We start from the raw sequence: 10325 nt of genomic DNA, 5'->3' as shown, positions 1-10325 counted from the left end.
AGATAGATAGATAGATAGATAGATAGATAGATAGATAGATAAACAGTATGTTTTCCATTTAAATGTATGTGTGCCCATCCACTCAGAATTTCCAGAACACTGAGAGATCAGAGGACATATGTTTAGGAGGCAACTGGTGATTTCTATAAATGTTTTAGGTGGGGATGATTGCTAATAAAAGTCCCATCTTAAGAAAAGTCTCCCTGGTCTACTGTCATCCTTCCAGACCTATGCCAGGCTCTAGCCCGAAGGCTGTGTTCTCCCGGCCAGGAATAACTGTCTAAACAGACTCCATTTGTTATCCTATGGATTGATTCCAGGGAACATTTTCATCTTTGGATGATCAAAGCATAGTTTGATAGGTTAAGAATGCAATAATTAGAATAATTAGCCAATAATATTGCAGCAAAAAAAAAAAAAACCCTCTTTAGTTACAACGAACTCCTCTGCATGCTAATGATTTGGTGTGTGGGGGAGGTAGAAGGAGGAACTTTAGAAGTTTAACTTGTTTAAAAATGCATCTCAGTGTTCTCTGTAGCTTTGGTTGTTGGAAGTTATACTTTAGTTACATCTTTCAAGTCCTGGGACCTTTCAGCCTGCCTATGGTTGCTGATGTCACAGTTGGAGTGACTCAGAGTGAACCACCACTTGAGGACAAAGGGCAAACTCTACTGTCTTCCCAGCAGAAAAAGAGATTCAGAACACTCGCCATCTCCCACAGAAGGGCAGCCCAGCATGTCTTTAAACGGAACCAAATACAGGATGTGTTTTAGTCATGTTCAATGGCTCTGAAGAGACACGATGATCAAGGCAACTCTCCTAAGAGAAAGCATTTGATTGGGGCTGGCTGACAGTTTCAGAGGCTTAGTCCATTATCATCACGGCAGAAAGCATGGCTGCACACAGGCAGACACGGTGCTGGAGAGGTAGCTGAGAGCTCTACCTCTGGATCCCAGGCAGCAGGATGAGAGAAAGATCCTGGGAGTGCCTTGGGCTTTTGAAACCTCAAAACCCACCTCCAGGAACAGACTTCCTCCGGGAGGACCACACCCACGGCCACCAAGCCACACCTCCTAACCCTTCCCAAACAGTGCCACTCTCTGCTGACTAAGCATTCAAATATATGAGCCTATGGTGGCCATTCTTACTCAAACCAACCACAGGGTGTCACTGGGGGAACAGACACAGAAAGCAACTTGAGGACAATATACTGGAGTTGATGAGCGAGAAAAACAAGGAAGCCAAGCTAGAGAGTTTGCTATCTGACAAGGATGATAAGGAAAGAAGAGGAAGAGAGAAAGTTATGTTGTGTTCTCAGAAGTCAAGAAAAACTCAATAATGTCAAGAAATAATGTCAATAAAGTCAAGAAAGGCTCAATAATGGACGGTGTGAGAAGCTGTACCAGGAGGTTGGCTGCAGAGAGGACCGTGGACTGAATACCAGGGCGAGCAGATTGGGAGGTTCCGCTTATATCTGGAAATGCAAAGAGGAAAGAGAAAAACAAATTACATTTTCTGATTTTGAAGCAGGCTTAGATATGAAGGTCTGAAAGCCTCTCCCCTGGGGGAGAAGGGAATTGGGAGGATATATACTTATCTCATTAAGGGATGACTTATCTTGTCCTCAGTTGCATCACATTTCTTCTCACGTCTTGGTTTTAGTCAGGTGTAGATTGTAAAATCAGCTTTCCTTTCTAAAGTAGGAGTGGTCTTGCCCTTGCCTAGGTGAGGGAAACACTGGCCATCTACCTGACCACTAACCATTTTCAAAGCAGATTACTGATCATCACGCTATTTATATTCAAGGATGGAAACACATCGAAATTCCCCAAAGATCTCCAACATGGAGATATTATTGACAGGCCATTGAACATGCCATTTATGCCAGAGGACGATGACATAGACATTCACATGTTACAAGTAATACTGGGAAATATATGATTACAATTGGCCCTTTTTCATTTCCTGCCTAGCATTGTGTATCAAAGGTACTAATGAGAGCCAGGCAGTGGTGGTGCACACCGTTAATCCCAGCACTCAGGAGGCAGAGGCAGGTGGATCTCTGTGAGTTCGAGGCCAGCCTGGTCTACAGAGTGAGTTCCAGGACAGCCAGGGCTACACAGAGAAACACTGTCTGGAAAAACAAAAACAAACAAAAGGTACCAATGAGACATTTATTGTGAAGTGAAGATTTGAACTTGGCCTTCGCACACACCCTGGAAGCTAACCTAGAGCATCTCTTTTATTTCTGGCTCCCAGCCCCTCTCTGTTTGCACTGGCTGCTCTGTAATCCCTTTCTCTTGTATTTTTCTCTTCCTTTTCCATGGGGAGAGCACTTCTTTTTCTCATTGGCTCAGGAGTAACAGAAGAAGTCCATTCCTGTCCCAGGTTCTAGAAGTTTACAGTGGAGGATGGGTGTCACAGCACAGGGACTCATTCCAGTATCCTTGGTGGAGAACAGGATTTCATTGTTTTCTGGAAGGAACTACAGGCATCTGCAGTTGTTTGGTTTGATTATGAGGAGATTAGTTGGTTTACAAACCCTACTGAAAACCTATCCACCACACTTAACTTTATTTCCCTAGGAATGCATTTTTCTGTGTTCTGAATGAATCCACTAACATCTATTTTTGTAGGCAATTGCTTCTCCACCTTTCTTTTTCTGTTATAATGTTCCGATGATGCTCTTTTCTAATCTCAGGGATTATTTTTTCAGTGTTCAGGATACTCAAGCAAGAATATAAGCACTCTAAAATTGAACTGAGAATTTTTTCTGAAAAAGATGGGTTTTGATTGATAAGCACACACAAAGTGACGAATTGTGTTGGCTTGGTCTTTTTAAATGTACAAAGGTAGAGTCTTATAAATATTTATGGGCCACGTCTCATCTTTTGAAGGCTTTATGAGACTCACAATGGTGCTGCCAGTGAACACATATGCAGATTGCTGTAATGGAGGTCACCCTCATTTGTTTTCTATGCTGCCTTTGTTTGCTTTGTTTTGTGCCTATACACAATGTCACACCAAGTTTACGTAAAATAAATTTTCTACTATTATTCCACTTAACACTTATTCCAGGGCTACTAAAAATGAAGCGAATAGTAAAATCAGACTACCAGACTATTTGCCATTGATAGCTAAGTACGCTTTTTACTACAAAATTAAAAAGAAGCAGGCTGTGGTGGTACATGCCTGTGATTTGGAAGTAGAAAACAGGATGATGAGGAGTCTGATGTCATCCTTGTCTTTATAGATGATTCAAGGGTAGCCTGGGCTACATGCCCTGCCTCAAAAGCTACTCCTCTCTCCAAAAGAGAGAGGGGGAGAGGAAGGGAGGGAGGGACAGAGGGAGAGAGATGGGGGAGAGATTGAGAGAGATAGAGAGAGAGAGATATGGGTGTGGTGGCATGAGTTTTCAGTCCTAGCACAAAGGAAGTTAAAGTCAGAAGACCACTTTGAGGCCTGGAGTTTGGAGTCAGCCAGGGCAACATTGTGAGATGGTCAAACACCATCTCAAGAAACACAACAGAGAGGGGGAGGGGAAAGAGAGAAGAAGAAAGGAGAAGGAAGAGGAAGAAGGAAAGAAGAAATGCAAGATTATTTTCTGTTGATTTCATCATTCTCTTCAGGGGATTAGGGCTAATCACAGTGAGGAAAATGTACAAAATGTGCCCCCAAAAGAGCCAAATCTCAAAGGATGATTTAGAACCCCTGGTAGTAAAAAGCTTCACTGCCTGTGTGTGGCCTTTCCTGGGCTGTTTTTGACTACTTGGCTGAATTTTTCCCAAAAAAACTGAAAATTGAATATTGCAAATATTTGTTTGCTGTTTGCCATTATTTGACTCTGTACTTAGCTGCCCTTGATAGAAACTCCACGTCACTCGAATTAAAGGAACACAGTTGTCTTAGTCTGGTCTTTTGCTGTAACAGGATGCCACGTTCTTAACATCTTTGAAAAAAAATTTAAAAAAAGAGGTTCGTTTCTCACAGTGCTGAAGGTTGGAAGTCCAGTATTTTAGGATAGGGGCCTGGAAATAGTGAATTCAGGGCCCTTTCCTTGATGTTATAGGAAGCACAGAGCTTCTTGTGCCCACAGATAAGCACTAGAGGAACCAGGAATGTTAGCACAGGAGGCTAGCTATTCAAAGAGGATGTACAATTTGTTTCCCACCCAGAAGGCTGGGAGTGGATGTGGTTAATACCCTGGTAACCTTTGCACTATCTGTGAGACCACACTGGATCCTCCCTCAGACCCTTATTGTGAGCTTGTCAATCTATAAAACTTATCTTTATGGAAAGCATCACAAGTAGTCAATCTACAGTTGCCATCTTATGAGGGTGTCACTTCTTCACAAAGAGTTTCGATGTAGTCACAACTTTAGTTTTATTGTGCAAATGGGATTGAGTTCATTGTCACCAGCAAATTTTCCATCAAATTGTGCTCTGCTGAAATATGCCTAAAGTAAGCTACTCAAGGTCAGACTCTTGCGAAATTTAAACCAACTCTGGATACTAAGTTCTTGCCTTCCGAGGATGGTTTCTTTGCTGGCCATGGTGGTTGCAGAGGCCCCTCAGGTGTCATCCTTCCTTTCCAGCTATCTGCTGAGGAGGCACACTGTGAAGACTGTCCTGTGGGGTGGATTTCAGGTCAGACATTGCTTCACTCTTTTCATTTCTTTTTCTTTCCTTCCCTTCATCCCTCCTTTTTTTCCTTCTTTGTTACTTCCTCCATCCCTTCTCCTTTTTCTTCATCTTTCAAATGCTGGGATGGAACCCACATGCTAGATAAATCCTTACTCCTGTGCTGTACCTCCAGGTCAGCGTTTTGACTTCTGATGAATAGCTGGGTGGTGTTGGAAGTGGCAGTGACCCAGCACCAGGGAGGCAAAGGCAGGCAGATTTCTGTGAGTTCAAGTTCAGCCTGGTCTGCAGAGGGAGTTCCAAGCCAGGCAGAGCTATGCAGAGAAACCCTGCCTCAGAAAAGTAAATGAATAAGTGAATAAATAAATAAGTGAATAACTAAGTAGATAAATAAGCGCTTTAACTTCAGATGGAAAAGTCCACTCATCAAGTTTTTGTTCACCATCAGCACTGAAGCAGAACAGTTATTTTAGCCAATGTCCATGGCTCTTCATAAATAGAAACCCAGAGCACTGTGTTTGAAATACTGAATAACTTTCAGAGTTTTAAAAGAGTGAGTCAAATTATGTTGTGTAATGCTTTTTCAAACAGGGCTTGATGATTTAACTATTGAACAAGAAAGAAAGTCACTTCATTGACTCATTCACATATATGGTCATGTGTGTTGGTGACTCAATCACAGTTGTGTTATTTGTGTGTGTTTGTGCATACACTCATGTTTGCGGTTCTGGGGATTAAGCTTCGGGCCTTGGGTATTTGGCTGCAGAGCCCTTCCACTTACATGGCTGTTTCTAGCATACTGGACATGTACGTTTCTATCTGTCTGTCTGTTTGCATGTATACGTACAAGGCTTGCTGTGCACTTGTCTGATGGCTTCTACAAAGGTCCAGGCTAAAGGAACTCACTGTGTAGCTGAGGATGACCTTAAACTTGTGATCCTTCTGTTTCTACCTCTTTGGTACTGGGATTGCCAAACTCAGTTCTTGTAGTGGTGGGAATCAAACAATACTTTGTTCATGGTAGGCAAGCTCTCTGCCAACTGAGCTACACTTCCAGCCTAGAAAGTTTATCAAGATTTCCTCTCGTTACTTACCTTACTATAGATAGTCCATACAGCAAGACTCTTTGAATTCATTGATGTCTTTGTATTCAAGCATAAGATGAAGAGACCTCAAATTACCTAGGAAGAATGTCTTGAATGATAGGGTGCTGAGAACGATTACAAAACAGAACCAAATGAAATGAAAGTAGCTTCTCACGGAGTGTAACATAGTCAACTCCCGTCAGATATGGGGCTGCACTTGGGCACAAAAGCCTGTCTTCTGTGGGAGCAAGCAGATGCTATTCCTTCATTTTTCAGGAAGATATGACTAGGAGTCTCAAATCCGTCCAGGAATAGCAAAGGAAATTAATGAAGGTGTCTCCGAAAACCACTTTAATTGTGGAGGAAAGCAGAGGCGTGGTGTGACACTTAAATTGCCTTTGCTTTTAACTTTTGCTTTTGCCTTAAAAACTAAACAGAAATTAGGAGTGGGAAAAGACCTAGAATGAACCAAGTATAAACTAGTTTTCCATTTAGTCCATGGCTTATTTCACGATTGCTGTGGAGCTGGAGCAGGAGGTAGGGCTGAAATCTGAGAGTAGTGCCTTGCCTTGTGGTAGGTCTCCAAAAAATACCCACAGAATAAACAAATTCCTGAGCAGCCAGTAGGAATCTAGAATGAGAAGAGATGGCACGAATTTTACACCAGCGTGATCCTGAGGTATTCCCAGCTCCTTGGAAGGGTGCCCCAAATGCAAATACCCCAACTGAAGGACCCAGTCTCTGGAACAAGCAAACGCTCTTCAGAGAAATACATCTTTGAGTTGGTCAGCGTTTGTTATTTCGGTCTGAATGAGCTCATGAGAACCCCAATCCCGGTGTGTACTGGGGAATGGAAATGGGGGATTCTGGCGTGAGGCCAAATCAGCAAGCTCTAGGTGTGAGAGACCACGCCTCAGTATGTACCTCGGGGAGTGAGTGGGCTAGATACCCGATGGCAACCCCTGGCCTACAGAGCCTCGTGTGCACAGGTGCATATGCCCACATGCACACCCAAACACACACTCATTTAAAGATTTAAATGCTTGCTCTTTAAGGAGACTTTAGTTTTCTTGTTTTTCACCAGAGCAATGCAATGTGGAGGCCAGATGTTGCTGTCTGCTGTTTTCTTTTATCTTTCCCCACCTTAGTTTGTTGAGACAGGATCTGTCACTATACCTGGAACTCAACATACACCTAGACTTACTGACCAGTGCCCACAAGTCTAGCACTGGGGTTACAGGTGCGTGTTGCCACACCTATGTATTAAAATGGTGCTAGGGGTCCAAGCTGCTGCTCTTGCGCAGCAAGCGCTGTGCACACTTGCCGGGGGGCACAGCGGTCCTTACGCTCACAGAGAAGCACTAACAGACCCAGGAGCGTTAATCAGTCAGGGATGCCTCCTCCATGAAGGAGGTAAGGTCAAATACCTGCAGACCGCCCAGAAAGCTGAGGCTGGGTTTTGTTAATGACCTGGTAACCATTTTGCTACCTGTGGAGGCAGGCCTCACCACCTTTTGCTGCTGAGGCAGAACTTAACTGGAATTGCCCAGAATGATCACCCAGACTCTTCTTCACTCTCTTGATCACTGTCCATCCTTAGGGGAGTTGTCACATGTACTTTATGGCCTGCTGACTTCTATGCTATTGGTCAGAGACTGAGTTAGAGTCAAGACTCCACCCTTGTGCTCACAAGGACTCTGAAGAAGCGTCTCTGTGTAGCCACACCTTAAGCTTTCTTGCACACCTGGAATTGGATTGACTGGACTGATTGTTCCCAAATGTACTGTTTTAAATATGCTGACAATGAACCTAACCGCCTGGCGTTAGATTCTCTGAAGTGATCCAGGCTGACAAAATCCTTCTGCACCGGGTTTTCATTCTTATCTCTTTACAGAGTTCCTGGATCCTGGCCTGGATACCCTCGGGGACCCCCGCATCCACTGAGCCATCTCTCCAGCCCTTCTTTTTGGGGTTTATGGGGGTTGAATTTTGGACCTTCTCATGTATGCACGCCTAGGCTGACCTGCAACTGGCTATGTAATCCAAATCCGCCTTGAACTCCTGATCTCTACCTCCCAAGTACTTGGAAAACAGATGCTTGCTGCCATGCTTGAGATGTGGGGTTTCTATGGCTTTACCAAGCTGGAGATGAGCTACGTAATTAAGCAGGGATTTCAGTATTCTGTTTCACTTAAGCTTCTGCTTCAAGGGTGGACTAAGCTTTGTATTCGAAGCATGAAAACCATCACTTAATAATATTTACTTTTTTTAAAGCTTCTTATTGGTTTGGTTTGATCCTTCCTATTATTAGATATCTAGACATGATTTGTAGGACACCGTTTTAAAATTAGCCCTTCTCTAGCATTGAAATTCCACCTACAGCCTCAGAAATAATCACTTGTTCACAACACTCTCATGATAATCTCATGATTATCAAGGTAGCAACTATCTGTTGGTTAATATTATATCATGATATGTGAAAAGCTTGAGTAGAATTCCTTCTGTTCTGACTGCTGGATGCATACAATCCAAAAAGAGACACATGAGTCCTGAAATATCGGGCACAGAAACTGAAGACTCTCAAGCTAATACACAAATGAGCAGCAAACTCCTTTAATATACAAATCAACCCTATCTAGAGATCAGGGGAGGGGAAAAGAGCAGAATGAAAAGTGATGAGAAAGCTCCACAGATCTGAAAGCCGTTCTTAGATCCTTTCAAGGCAGGATTCTGTTGACACTGCATCAAACAGCCATAAACACATGGACACACACACACACACACACACACACACACATACGTGCATATGAATTCCAAACAAGATCAACAGAGCAAAGGCAGTCACTGCCTGTTAAATTTGGATATTTCCTTATGTTGAGTGCCCCTTACTCTCTCACTTCTATTTCTCTCCCTGTTCCCTTCTTCTTTCCTTCCTTTCCCCTTCCCTCCCCACATCTTTCTTAGGGTTAAACTGTAGCTTAGGGTCAAACTGTAGCTCTCACAAGTGCTGAGCAAATACTGTAACACTGACCCACACCTTTTTACTATGTTTATCATTGTAAATTCAGGTTTGGATCCCCCCTTTAATACTAAATACAATATAAGTAGATATTGTTGTTATTAAATAACCTTGAAAATGTAATTTTGATACTTGCCTAGTGCCCTATTGTTTTAGATTTGTTTACTTAATATTTATTTATTTATTTAAATGGATGTTAAACAGGGTCTCACTGTGTAGCTCTGCCTGTCCTGGTGCTCACTATGTGAAACACCGGCCTTGAACTCACAGTGATGAGACTGGCTCTGCCTTCAAAGCCCTGGGATTACAGGTGTGTGCCACAACAGCAGTATAATTTGTTTGGTTGAGACTTTTCTTGTTGATTGTTTAGATTGTTACCACTTTTGTGCTTCTGTAAACAGAGTCACAGTTAGCTTGTACTTAGAGTCAGTGTATAGAAGTCAAGAAAGGCTGAGAATGTCACCTTCTGTCGCCCAGTCTCGGAAGAAGATACCAGTCATTTACTGAACTAGGTCTACGAGGAGTATTCTCTAAAGGTTGTGCTTCTAGTTCAAGTCAGAGATAAAACCGTAGAGCAGAACAAAAAATCCTCTTCCTTCTCTCTTCCTGCGTGTACTAGATCTGAGGATGAAGACGGAGCAACCTGGAGCTGGGGGTGGGTGGAGGTGTTATGTTGGAAAAGTCACTGGTGACAAGCTGAGAGTACTGAAATAGTGGCATCATATACATTTGGACAATTTTTAAAACATTTTTTATTTTTTTTTTTCTTTCTCTCTTAAATCCTGCATACCAGGTAGGCCTCAAACTTGACAAGTAGCTGAGGATGATCATGACCTTCTGGTTCCCCTGTCTCTGACTCCCCAAAGCTGGAATGCATGCGTATACCATCACCCTTTTTGCAGTGCTGGGGCTCCAATCCAGGTCTTCCTATATGCTAAGCAAATGTTCTTCCAACCTGGCTACCTCTGTATCCCCAGCCTACTTTACATTTTCAAAATGTAATTAATCTGCCATTCATTGGGAACAAAGTTACAGAAACTTTTGTGGCTATATATTGGACGATAAGGAGTTGATTCAACAGCTGAAGCACTTGGTATACATGAAGTTAAACTTTTGGCTTTTCTCACTTTCCTGGAGTTTGTTTGACTGTCTGACAGCATAATTGGAACCTAATTTTTTTGGCTCCTGGTATTTTAAGTTAGATTTCTACTTAAATGCAGCTTTTGATGTTTATTAATCATTTGGGAGATGGATTCACAATGGTGTAATTTTCTCCTTAAATTGTATGCTTAACACTCATCAGTGCCAGCACACTCTGCGTGTGCACATCAAAGTCAGACTACAGATAGGCCACGTCTTGGGAGATGAGATGCCGCTGATTTCTCTCTGGCAGAAATTGCCTATTGCTTTTCATATTTCAGTAATGCAGCAGAGTCCCCTGTGTAGCCTAAGTATAAATTACTATGTAATTTTTGAGATAAAAATTGTCTTTTCTCAATATTCATTAGACTCTGAAACCATAGCAGAGTAGTCATATTTTGGAAATATGTCAATTTTGCTGTACTTACCATTCTTTTCAG

Source organism: Psammomys obesus, unplaced genomic scaffold (genome assembly GCF_907164565.1).
Source record: "Psammomys obesus unplaced genomic scaffold, mPsaObe1.curated_primary_1811, whole genome shotgun sequence".
NCBI lineage: Eukaryota > Metazoa > Chordata > Mammalia > Rodentia > Muridae > Psammomys > Psammomys obesus.
This window is presented reverse-complemented; position numbering follows the sequence as displayed.